This window comes from Ambystoma mexicanum, chromosome 4q (assembly GCF_040938575.1).
Source record: "Ambystoma mexicanum isolate Mex_15411 chromosome 4q, UKY_AmexF1_1, whole genome shotgun sequence".
Lineage (NCBI taxonomy): Eukaryota > Metazoa > Chordata > Amphibia > Caudata > Ambystomatidae > Ambystoma > Ambystoma mexicanum.
In genome coordinates, this window is record NC_090928.1 from 193993275 (window position 1) to 194005932 (window position 12658).

Consider the following 12658-nt stretch of genomic DNA (forward strand, 5'->3'; position numbering starts at 1 on the left):
GTGTCCAGGATCGCTCCGATGAACTGGAGTCTCTGCGATGGTATCATTTGTGACTTCTTTAAATTGAGGGAGAAGCCCAGTCTGTGAAGGGAGTGGCAAACATGATTTAGCTGGATCTGAGCTTGTTCCGAAGATACAGCCCTGATCAACCAATCGTCCAGGTAGGGGTAGACGTGAATCCCTTCCCTCCTTAGGCTTGCCGCCACTACCGACATTAACTTGGTGAAGACCCTCGGGCGGAGGTCAGCCCAAATGGCAGCATTCGAAATTGATAATGAGAGTTGCCAATTGCGAACTTCAGGTATTTCCTGTGTTTGAGATGGATAGGCACATGGAAATAAGCGTCTTGAAGGTCCAGAGATACCAACCAGTCCTGGAACTGAAGGGCCTGAAGGATCTGAGAAAGTGTTACCATCTTGAATTTGTCTTTTCTGAGGAATTTGTTCAATTCTCGCAAGTCCAAGATGGGTCTCAGTCCTCCGTCTTTCTTTGGAATGAGAAAGTCAGGGGAGTACCAGCCCTTGTTCCTCTCCGCTACAGGTACCGGTTCTATGGCACCTTTCTCTAGCAGGTCCAAAATTTCCTGCAAGAGGAGCGGATCTGGAGCTTTCTGAGAGCTGATCCCCGGTGGATGAATCTGAGGTATGCGTAGGAGAGGCAGGCAGTAACCTTGGGCAACTGTTTCCAATGCCCAAGCATCTGACGCGATAGCCTGCCATTCCGCCAGATGTTGAGTTAACCTGCCTCCTACAGGTGTCCTGTGAGGGAAGTCCTCAGAGTGGTTTTGGGGCGGCTGATGCAGACGCCGATGGTAAAGAGGCACCTGCTGTTGCTGCGGCTTTTGAATATCTACCCCGTCCACCTCGGGTAGTTCTTCTTTGTCCCCTTTGAGCCGGTCGTCCTCTACCTCTTCCGAAAGCGGAGTAGAAGCGAAAGGACTTGCCCCTCGCAGAGGTTCCTGTGGGACGAAAAGGTGTCTGACGGATTGCAGCGCCTAGGGATTTTGCTGCTGCTTTTGATGTTTGCAGTTTCTCTAAACTGTCATACGCCTTTTTCCCCAAACAAAGAAGAGCCATCGAATGGCATGTTCAAGAGCCTGGCTTGCACATCTGGGGCAAAACCAGACTTTCTCAACCAAGCAAATCTCCTGGTTGTTGTTCTTGCCGCCATTGCTCTGCTGATACTGTCAGCCGAATCAATGCCCGTCTGGAGGGATTCGCACATAGTGTCTTTACCGTCCTGTATGATATTTAGGAACGCCTCCCTTTCTTCTCTCTCCGGGATGCAGTCAGCCGCTGTAGAAGCACACTCCCAAAGTGTATGGCTGAATCTAGCAAGGGTGCAAGTAGCATTAACAGATTTTAACGCCATGCTACATGCCGAAAAAACTTTCTTTGCCATAGCATCATATTTCTTATCGTCCCTGTCCTGTGGGACGGTAGGGTAAGCAGTCTTGACGTCAGTAGAAGATGCTGCCTGTACCACCAGACTTTCTGGGGATGGTTGTTTTGGCAAAAACTCCGGGTCTGCAGAAGATACCCTGTATTTTGTAGACAGTTTTTTATTTACTGCCGGGACGACATCTGGGGTTTCCCAGTTCGTCATAATCTTCCTCTGAAGAGCTTTATGAAAGGGCACCACAGGATCCTCCTGTGGACCTTTGTCAAGAATATCCGTGAGGTCATCTTGTTGGTAAGCCTGTGAAGGTGTAGACCACCCCATAAATTCTGTGATCCAGGCTCTATAGGGGGTTTCAGCATGCTCCCCCGGGTCTGGCCTAGCAAACTCCACCTCAGGGGAAGTGTCTAACCCACTTGCCTCATGTAAGGAATCATGAAGATCCTTTAACCTGCGTTCTTCTGAGGATAACTCCTCTCTAACTGGGGTTGCAGGTCCCTGCAACTCAAATGTGTCTTCCTGTTCAGATAGTTCACCCTCTTCCATAATTGAGGACATAGTTCTCAATTGTTCTGAACTCACATAGGGTGTAAACCCCATCTCCAAGGCAGAGGGTGCCAAACTTGTCATAATCGGCCTCGAAAACGTCGATGTCGTCGACGCCGACGTCGAAGGCTTCGGGCGTGGCGTCGAAAACAAAGGCGGAGGCCTCGAGGACCTCGACAGAATTGGGATTCTGCTCGAGGAAGTCGACAATCTCGACGCCATCGTCATCGCGGACCTGGGGATAGCCACTGGGTGCGTCGTAACTGTGACTTTCCTTGGCGTCGACGCCGGTGTCGAAGATGGCGTCGAGTCGACAGACCCGTGTGTCGAAGGTCCCTTCGACAACGGCGTCGAAGACACCGACCTCGGCGTCGACGGAACCTTCGTCGATGGCGTCGACGGAACCTTCGAAGAAGGTTTTGAGGTCATAGCTTTACTCGAGGGTTCGAGACGCGCTCGAGAAGCTTCCTTCGCCGGGTACTGCGACTCGCAGCGTTTTTGACCTTCGGGTCTTTCGACCAGAGCATCGCTCTCGGCAGTCTTCGAGGGGGTCGAGGCCGCTTTCTCGAAGACGCTCATCATATTTTTGCGGAATTCCTCCCATTCAGCCCGGGAACTATGTTTCGTGGGGCAAGGGATTCTCTTTGGAGAAACAGAGGAAGAGGAGGACAGAGAAGGGGATCTTCGACGTCTCCTCTTCGAGTGCTTCGATCTCGAGGAGTGATGGGATCCACTCCGAGACCTGGAGTGCGAATGGTGACGAGGAGACGAATGTCTTGACTTCGTCGAAGAAGAAGCTTTTAAAGTCTTACCTTTCTCCAGCTTCCCCCTACGCTCCTTCAGGGCCTTAACTGTCATGCACATACAGTCCTCGCACTACGAACAATGGTGTTCAGGTCCCAAACACCACAGGCAAACTCTGTGAGGCTCAGGGGGCGACATCTTTTTCCCACAATCTCGGCATTTTTTGAAGCCGGACCGAGGAGTTGTCGGTTCCGACGAGGAAGCCATCGTGTACGGATCGAATATCTCAAGGTAAATAGGATTAAATTGACAAAACTGAGCAACGGTATTCCGAGGCACTGAGTAAGCGCGGAAAAACGGAACTGAGCAACGGACGCTGCGTGCGGCCTTTATAGGCAGGATGACGTCGACGTTGATACGGCGGCTGTCGAGAGACATCGACTCGGCGGACGTCGACGCACAGCGCCCTCTAGAGAAAAATTTTCCGAGGCCAGCAGAGCTGGAAGGAGATATCTAAGATAAGGAATACGTCGGAGGACACAATCCCTTCGAAAGAGAGAGACAGAGAGAGACAGACAGAGAGACAGAGAGACACAGAGAGACAGAGAGACACAGAGACACAGAGACACACAGAGAGAGACAGAGAGACAGAGACAGACACAGAGAGAGACAGACAGACAGACAGAGAGAGAATATATATATAAAATGATGGCCAAGAAACCCCACCAATGTAGTTTAGACCAAAGTCTGTTTCTATTAAGGATGTGAAAGGCTAATGATAAGTCGATCCAGGCACCACCCCAATCAATGAGTGCATTATCAACCCGTTCAAGGAAGTCGAAAGGCCTCTCCTAAATCCTATCTGACATTTCTGCAAGATTCCTGTACCATCTGCCCATGAATCCAACTCTCCCAAAATTGCTGCCTCAAAAATCTTGTTGTCAGCATCTAGAAGGGCATTTGGGTGGTAGTTGGTAGGTTCGCCCTGTCGTCCCCTTTGAAGAGTGGGACCACAATGGCAGAGCTCCAGGAGGGAGGAGTCTCCCTAAATTGGAGGATGTTCTAAAACAAATCAAAGGATCCTGGACCACGCAGGGATATTCGACTTCAAAATTGAAAAGACCATTCGGCCCCGGGGCTCTTGAAGAGGACGTCCACGATAAGTTCCCTAGAAATAGTCAAGGACAACCGGACCGGGGAAAAATGATCATACGTAGAAATCAGGGGTCCATACAGTTTCAGAAAGTGAGTAGACCACCCTTCCCTCTTACAGGCAGAGACCCCTTTGAAAATGATCAGGCCTCACATCAGCATCAACCAACTCCATACTGCCCCAAGTCTGTGTTTGCTGTTACAACTGTAAGGTCCACTATCGGAATAGAAATGGGTAATGGAGGGTAAATCATAGCACGAATATTAGATTTTTTTATTTCTCCCTACAAAACAAAATTGGGCCCATCTACTAGCTTTTTTTGGTTAGGTGTTGGACATGCTGGAGCAGAGCCCGAAAGGATAACCTTGTCCGTTTGGGATGCACAATCCAATGATTGTGTGCATTTCTTGGCAGATACACGAGTAGGAGCCAGTGCGGGCTCCTTACCCTTCATAGGCTTTGAATTTCCCTTTCGTTGAGAGCCTTTCGCAACTGCCAACTGTTCTGGGACCAACGGATCTTCAGGGGATTGGCAAGTCGTGCTCATTGCATAAAAAAATTGCTGATTACCTGATCTTTTTGTTCTTCATCTTTGGTTTTTAGATTTCTTTTTTTAGTTTTCCTGCAATTCGTTCCAATTAGCAATTATTTGTTTGTTATTTTTCCTTAGGTTCTTTGTTGGATTATCTTTTGGGGAATCGGACAGACACTCTGGTGCAGTAGGCGTCTCTAATGAAGCAACAACCAACTTCTCTCCTACTCAATGACTGAATAGCAAGTCTTAACTCCTCCACGGTTGATTGAGATGAGGGAGAATCATCTAGCTCATCCGGTTGGACCTCCTGTATGACAGGATACAGCCAAGGAACCCATGAATTCGCCAAATTTACCAAGCTCTCCATTTTGGTGTTAGTTACGGAGAGTTGCAGATTCAACAGGCCCACTTCACCCTGTAAAAGTAACGAGAGCTGAAGTTTGGCTGTTGGCAGCCTCTTTAATGGCAATAAGCTTGTCAAAAATAACTGTATCACTGCTGACTTCAACCCAACCAGGGTAGATTCACCCACCCAACCACACCCCCGCACTTCCTTTGTAAGTTCCAGTAAGGTTCCGGCCTGGAATTGAACCTCTCCCTTTAGAAGCTCAAAAACCTTAACCATAGAGGTTAAAATGTAATTTAGTACCACAAGCACTGGGGAGAATTGGTTGAATCCAAAGACAAGGATGGAGCATCACTTCTTTCTGTAGAGTCTGCTACCTGATGAGCCTCCCTTATTGACACCTCAGCAGATCCCCGCCCTCTGCCATATTATAAGATGGCAGAATGGGACTTATTAGCGGGCCATCATTAATGCAGAAGGGCATATTTTCAAAATGTCTTCTCACCTCCAGGTAACTAGGCATGTTTTCCTGAGGCTTCTGTACCGTCGAGGTGATTAAGACAGGGCCACTTGTACAAACACCTCCAGGATATTTAACCCTTCCAAAGCATCTTCATCAGTCAAGCTCTCATTCTGACCTTTAAGAAGACCGTCATTTATCTTTCTTCTTATTGATGAGGAGGAGAATGTATATTCTTTACAATTTGCAAAAAGGTTTGGGACACACCGGAAGGAATAGGGGGAGAACCAGTGTGAATCACAGTGGTAAGACCAACTGGCACCGGATGCGGATTTCTGGTCAAGCATGAAGCGTCAACAGGTTGCTCAGCACTTCCTTCCTCAAAATCCACCTCAATGGCCTTCGGATCATCCCTATAAATGCCACTCCTCAAATTATACATGAGGGCTTTCCTGATTTACAGTCCCACAAATTAACAACAAAGATCCAACCTAGTCCACTCGTGGAACAGCAGAATTGAACTTTGGTCACAGAGAAGCAATTATCACCTTTCCGAAATTTGTTCTGTGAGAGAAGGAGTCCAACCAGTATATTCAAACAATCTGAAGCTAGCTAGAGCTCAAATCACGTGGCTTTACTCAACTGCCACTAGCTTTCATCTGTATCCAAAAGAAAGTCGCTCTGTGAGACACCACAAACTGATAAGGTGGCAAGGATAGTAGCCAATTAATACCAAAGCTCTGATCTAACAGCACTTACAGCCAGAAGGATTAATTAGAATATTTCAACCGGGCCGTTAGCCTGCAAAGACTACACAGGACAAGCCCTTCAACGCACAACTCGACATTCTAATGGTGTGTTTTTTTTTCCAACATTGTTTTTATTGTTTTTGTGGCATAACAAGCATTGTAAATTTTCAACTATTACATGCTTTTCTCACTTGTCGTGGCACTTAAGAGAAGAAAACTGCAATTAGCATAATTAAATCATAACAAAACATGGATTTTCTTCAAGAACCGAACCAGTAACAACTGGAGGGGGAGGGAGCAATATACATAGTAGGGACAGAAAAGACTGCTTCATTCACAGTTAGCGTATTGTAAACGGTCAGTATGTCTCTCTGTGTGGGCTTAGGATGGGTTCCTCCGGCAGTAGCCTCTGCAGGTTTGTGCCTCGACTGCACAGCCTTTAGCGACTCGGTTGCAAGCAGGAGACTTTCTGCGCACCGACTATATGTTGTGTCCCTTTCTTTTCAGTCCTGGGTTTCCATCCAACACAGCGCCGGGGGCTGTCTTGCCACACCAGGGAACTGCTGCACATAGTCCAGGAAGGGGGACCAGGTGCGCTCAAATTTAGACTTGTTGCCGAGTCCGATGGCAGTGACTTTCTCAGCTGCTACGACTTCCCAACATTTGGACCACCACATTTGCATAGACGGACCCTCCGGATTTTTCCATAATTTTGGCGGCTTTTAGCAGGTGAGAGCAATGGTCCGCCATGCAGCCTGTTACGGGGAATTGGCCATCTCCTGTCGCGCCCAGCAGCACGATTCCCGGATCCCAGGGGATATTAAGCCCAGTGATTGCTTTGATTTGTTCCAGGGTGTTCTTCCAGAATTGGGTGGCTTTCGGGCAAGTCCAGAAAAGGTGGAACAGGGTTCCTCGATCTGGGCAGCCCCTCCAACACTGAGCCGGGATGGCTGAATTGCACTTGTTTAGAATTTCGGGGGTACGGTACCACCTGTAGCAGACTTTGAACGCCCCTTCTTTGTTCGTCACACATTTTGAGCTTTTTTGCGCTCGGGTCCAGATGTGATACCATTCCTCCAGTTCAATCGTTCTTCCGATGTCTTCTTCCCATTTTAGCATGTACAGTTCTTTTTTTGGTAGGGTCTGTTCTATCCAATATTTTGTATAGCGTGGAGAGTTTCCCCCTCAGAGGGTTAGCAGTGAGGGTGTGTTCTAATGCTGTCAACTCTCTGCTGCCATATTTCTTGACCTGTTCATTCGACAGCCAATGCCTCAGTTGCGTGTAGTGAAACCTTTCGGTCTCCGGGATCTGAAATTTAGTTTTGCACTCCTTGAAATTTTGTGGGCGGCCATTCTCGAAGAAGTTTGCCATGATCTCTAAGCCCCCGGCTCTCCATTTCCCAAAATGATTTGGTGCGGTTCGCGGGGAAAAGTCTGGGTTGTCCCAGATTGGTGTGAGGGGTCCCGTTGTACTTCTGCATTTCCATATGCGGGCTGCCTTTCTCCAGCTAGCCACTGTGTTCCTCGTTGAGGGTAGAGGTTCCCGGGTCTTGGGTCCCCTTGGGTTCTTTGCAGTGGGGCAGCGTCTCGATCGGGGTCTTGCTCCAATCTTCTTCCATTTGTAGCCACCGGGGGCGGTTGGTGAGAAGTTTCCTAGCAAAGGCTGGGGCTAGCTGAGCTGCAAGACAGTACCTAGCCACGTCCGGGACCCCTAGGCCGCCCATTGCGGCACTCCGGAGCATGATGCGTTTCGGTATGCGTGACTTCTTTCCTTCCCAGACAAGGTTCAGTATGTCCCCTTGCAGCTTTTGTAGGGCTTTTTCCCAGATGGCCACTGGAAGAGCCTGTGCGAAGTATAGTAGCCGAGGGGTTAAATTCATTTTTATCGCTGTGATCCGACCAAACCATGAGATTTCTTGTATTCTCCAGCGTCCAATGACTTTTTTCAGCTCTCTGAAAAGTGCCGGAAAGTTTGTCTTGTACAGCTTCCCCGTTTTGTGGGGTAAATGAACTCCTAGGTAGTTAATGCTTCTTTTTGCCCATGGGATCTGGAGCTCGGCCTCCAGTGCAGTCTCGAGTTTTCTTGGGACGTTGATGCCCATCGCCACCGATTTGGAGACGTTTACAGTGAACGCTGAGGCTGTGCGGAATTCTTCACGGGTTTGCCATAGGGCTCCCATAGATTCCGTTGTGTGGGTGAGTGAGCAGCACATCGTCCGCATATAGGGCTATTTTGTAGGATTCCCTTTTGACTGTGAGCCCGTGTATCGATGGGTTCAGGCGGACTCTGTCCACGAATGGCTCCACAGATAAGGCGATGAAGAGTGGGGAGAGGGGACATCCCTGTCTAGTACCTCTGGTTACGTTAATTTTGCCGGATTTGGCCCCATTTAAACACAGGCTCGTGGAGGGACTTTGGTAGTTGGCTAGGACCCATTTTACGAAGTTCGGACCAAAACCAAAATGCAGTAAAGTTTCCTTTATGTAACCCCAGTCGAGCATGTCAAATGCCTTATGCGCATCCAGGGAGAGGACTGTCAGCTTTGAGCCCATCCTGTTTGCCGAGTCTATAATGTTGATGGTTCTGCGGATATTGTCCTGAGTGCTCCGCCCCGGAATGAAGCCTGCTTGATCCGGATGGATGATCTCTGGGAGGAGCGGGGCCAGCCTGTTTGCCAATATTTTAGCGTATATTTTCGCATCGTTGTTCAGAAGAGTTATAGGCCTGTATGATGCGCATTGTGCCCGGTCTTTCCCTGGTTTTGGGATCAGCACCGTCAGAGATTAATTCATGGCCGCTGTAGTGGACCCTGTAACGAGAAATGAGTTGTATAGGTTTGCCAGGTGGGGTGCTAGCAGGTAAGCAAACTTCTTGTAGAATTTTGAGGTCAGCCCGTCTAGTGCGGGCGTAGTATTTTTCAGGAGGCGGATCGTCTCGCTTACTTCCTCAACTGGGATTGGGCGCTCCAGGTCCGGCATTAGGGGATGTGGTTGCTTCTTTGAGATCGGGGCCAGGAATTGTGCGATGGTCGGACCTGGCGTCGGGGGTCCTGCCATGATTTCTTCATGATGTTGGACCATTGTCTCGAGCTTTTCTGGGTCCAGATTGTGTAGGGTGCCATTTTTGTCAGCCAGGCTTTGGATGTAGTTCCTGGTTTGGAGTTTTTTCAACTTATGTGCTAGGAGCCGGTTAGCTTTATTACTGTTGAGGTAATAGAATTGCTTGGTATAAGTTAATGCTCTGGCGGCCCGATCTGCTAGGTGCATTTCCAGCTCCCTTTTTACTCTTAAGTTCTCGGTTCGTTGTTTACGTGTGGCGCTGTTTGAGCTTGTTTTCCAGTTCTACTAGCCTTTCCTCCAGCTTTCGTTGCTTCAGCAGATTTTGCCGCTTGAGTCTGGCTGTTGTGTCCATTGCCACTCCTCGGATTACTGGTTTCATAGCGTCCCACACCGTTGCCGTTGAGGAGTCCAGGGTTGTATTTGTGGTGAAGTAATTCTGAAGCGCCTCTGCATCGGCCAGGATGTGATCTTGCATTTTCCATTGCCGTTGGGTGGGTTCTGGACTCCATGCAGAAGCAGCGTCATCGTAACCGGCGCATGATCTGAAGTTGCTATATGCCCAATTTGGATCTCCTCCACATAGGGGGCCATTGTGTTTGCGGCGAGTAGGAGATCAATCCGCGAGTACCCTCTGTGGACATGCAAGAAGAAGGTATATTCCCTTTCTCCCTGGTTGCGCAGTCTCCACGTGTCGATCGTCTGTTTCCCGTGGGAATTCGGCCATGGCCAAGGCTCTGCTGTATTCTTCTCTGGAGGATGGTAGGGTCTTATCGACACTCTGGTCTGGGGGGAAGGTTAAAGTCTCCTCCAATTAGTAGGTGGCCGGCGGAGAAAGCGGTGATGATCGGGAGGAGGTTGCGAAGAAATTGGTCTTGCTCTTTGTTTGGACTATAGATTGCCACTAGGGTAATAGTAATTCAACTACGAGGCCTTTTAGGAGCAGGAATTTCCCCTCCGGGTCTCTTTTGATGGTAATCTGGGTTAATGGCAGGTTTTGACTCCGCAGGATTTCAACTCCTCTTTTTTTCTGTGTGGCAGAGGAGAAGTAGCATTTAGGGTAGCGTCGGAAACGTATCCGTTTTTCGTCCTCTGCTATCAGGTGAGTTTCCTGGAGGTAGACAATGTCAGCTGCTAATTGGTCTAGTCTATGTTCCACCGACTTCCGCTTTCTTGGGGTATTGAGACCTTGTACGTTCCACGTCGTGATTGCAAGTGTTTTGTTTAACGAACCCATCCTTTGAGCCAAGATAGATCAGTTCGTAGTCTTCCCTGAAGGTTTCTTGTTCCCACCCTTTTCGCTCCTTTTTCCCCCGTGGCCCCCCACCCCTCCAAACCCCCCCTCCCCTGCCCCCCCCCCCAACAATCGCAAGGTTTCCGGACCAGTCTTCAACCAACGGGGGAGCCGGCCGGACCGGTGTAGTCACTCTCATGGAGGCAACTGTGCCTCTTTTGTTGCCCAGTAAAGTACAGGTTGAGAATATTCAGCCTCTGATCGTTGGCGGGGTTAAAACCAATTTTCGGTGGTGTTCGGGTCTCCCTCCCCGGGCCAGACGGACTTATGGGTCGTATGGGCGACTTGACTTGAATGTCCCGGGGGATGGATAGTCCGTGTTATGGGGCCAGCCGTAGTTGTCTCGGTTTCACTTCCCACCGGAAAGGTGATAAGCCTGGGAAGGGGCTTGGAGGCTCCCCCAGTTGAAGTTGGCCTCTTTCTTAGGAGGTTGTTATCCCTCTTAGTTTTGCTCAGGTGGCTTCGGGGTCTGCGGCGCCCCTCCATTTTGGTCTAGGGCCTGGAGGAGACCCTATTGGGTCTTTCCGAGACTTCCGGACCCCCCGGAAGCCCCCGCCTCACTATCCGGGTTCATGAAGCGCTCGCCCTCCCTGGGGGAGGGGATTAGTCATGGCTTGCCATCCCAGGTGAAGATTAGGGCTGTGGGGAATCCCCATCGATAGGTTGTCTTCCTCTCCCGCAGCCATTCAGTGAGTGGTTTAAGGGCTTTTCTTTTTGCGAGTCTAACCGCTGCTAAGTCTTGGTAGAGGGAAATTGCGGCATCTCTGAAGCCGATTCGGGCCGAACTTCTGGCTTCGCGCATGATTTCTTCCTTGACCCTATAGAAGTGGACACTCGCTAGGACATCTGGCGGGGAGGATCCATTTTGTTTGGCTCTAACCCTATGGACTCTGTCCAGTTCCAGGTGGGCGTCGTCTGGAAGCGTTAGAATGAAGCGGAATAGGTCGTTGACATAGGTGTTGAGTTCTTCCTCGGGGATACAACTCAGGATTCCTCTCAGGCAGATGTTGTTGCACCTGGATCTGTTTTCCGCTTCTTCTTGCTTGTTTTCAAGGGCTTCACATCTGGCCTCCAACGCGGTGAGCCTGTCAGCCCCCTCCCCAATCTCAAAGTTTTGCTCAAACAGAGTTGTTTCGATTTCTTCTGTTCTGGTTTCGACTTCTCCCATTCTCTTGTCTAGAGATGGGGAGTAGGAGGGCCGGAATCACCACCCAGCTGAGTCCACTTCTCCGGGAAGCTGAACGGAGTCGTCGGAGGGGAGATGCATTTGTATTTGTATTTGTTTTATTTGTATAGCGCTGACCAGGCCCGGAGGCTACCGGGCGCATTTCTTAAGGCAATGGTTACATAAGTTGCATACAGTGATGATATATCAACAATAAATATGGCATGGAAATAGACATAGGTAGGAGGTACAGCGATACATGGAATGTCAAGTAATACTTCTTTACAGATGTTATTACAGCACGTTTTAGAAAGAAACTTAGGCATTGGAGGAGGCGAGCCAACATTTGGCTCTGTGTTTGAAAAGGTTGAGGGAGGGGAGGTTTCTGATAGTCAATGGGACAGTATTCCACAGTTTGGCTGCCAGGACTGGGAAGCTAGAACCACCGGCTGTTTGGAGCTTGTATCTAGGTATCAATAGGCTCTGATTCAGGGTAGATCTAAGTGATCGAGCTGGAGTGTACAGTGTGAATCGTGAGGAAAGATAAGTGGGGGCCAGATTGTTCAAGCATTTGTAGGTAAGGGCAAGCGATTTTAGTGAGATCCTTTGGGTGACTGACAACCAATGAAGGTTCTTCCTGGTATCCGAAATGTGTGCAGATCTGGGGATATTGAGGGCTGCCCTGATAGCGTTATTTTGTATGATTTGGAGCTTGTCTAGGTTACACTGATTAGTGCCCTGGTACAATGCATTGCAATAGTCAAGTTTAGACATGACCAGGGTCCTAGCCAGGGTAGTGCAGTTGTGCGAGGAGAGGAAAGGACGACATGCTGTGATCAACTTGCAAGTATAGGCGGCGGCGGCCACTACTGCATTGGTTTGTCTGTGAAGGGAGAGGGTGGAGTCAAGGTAGATTCCAAGTGTTTTTGTGTCTTTGGAGACTTTTGTTATATTTCCATCGATGTTAAAGGAACTGAACATAGGGTTCAGTTTGTTTAGTCTTTGCTGAGTACCTAGGATGAGGAGCTCTGTCTTGTCATCATTGAGACAGAGCTCATGTTGGGCCATCCAGGTTTGAATGACATGGTAAACATCATTCAAGGCTTTTGAGTCTAATGTGTAATCACCCGTGATGGGGATGAGTATCTGGGTGTCATCCGCATAATTTGTGTAGGTAACACCCAGATAGTCAAGCACATCAAATAAGGGTT

The 12658-nt window shown here is 49.1% G+C and overlaps 1 protein-coding gene across 1 annotated transcript in view; it reads right to left on the minus strand.

The window, feature by feature from the left end:
• Positions 1-12658, minus strand: part of LATS1 (large tumor suppressor kinase 1) — a 659187-nt gene that overhangs the window by 179006 nt on the left and 467523 nt on the right. The window lies entirely within an intron of this gene.